This window comes from Salvelinus sp. IW2-2015, linkage group LG23 (genome assembly GCF_002910315.2).
Source record: "Salvelinus sp. IW2-2015 linkage group LG23, ASM291031v2, whole genome shotgun sequence".
Classification (NCBI taxonomy): Eukaryota; Metazoa; Chordata; class Actinopteri; order Salmoniformes; family Salmonidae; genus Salvelinus; species Salvelinus sp. IW2-2015.
This window is the reverse complement of record NC_036863.1, coordinates 35,444,117-35,444,734: the sequence shown is the minus strand read 5'-3', so window position 1 is coordinate 35,444,734 and position 618 is coordinate 35,444,117.

Genomic DNA, 618 nt, shown 5'->3' with positions numbered 1-618 from the left:
TAGTCATAATTAACAGCATCTGTAGTCAATAAGAACAGTCATCTGTAGTCATAATTAAACAGTCATCTGTAAATCATAATGAAACAGTCATCTGTAGTCATTTATTAAACAGTCATCTGTAGTCATAATGAAACAGTCATCTGTAGTCATAATGAACAGTCATCTGTAGTCAAAGAACATCATCTGTAGAAAATGAACGTCATCTGTAGTCATATATTAACTTCATCTGTAGTCATATTAAACAGTCATCTTATCATATAACAGTATTTGTAGTATTTATTTAACATCATCTGTAGTCATAATTAACGTCATCTGTAGTCATAATGAACAGTCATCTGTAGTCATAATGAACAGTCATCTGTAGTCATATATTAAACAGTCATCTGTAGTCATAATGAACAATCATCTGTAGTCATAATTAACAGCATCTGTAGTCAAAATGAACAGTCATCTTTGTTCATATCTATAAACTGCTCAGTGGTCATATATTAAACAATCATCTGTAGTCATAATGAACAGTCATCTGTAGTCATAATTAACAGTCATCGTGTAGTCATAATTAACATTACATCTGTAGTCATTTATTAAACAGTAATCTGTAGTCATAATAAACAGACA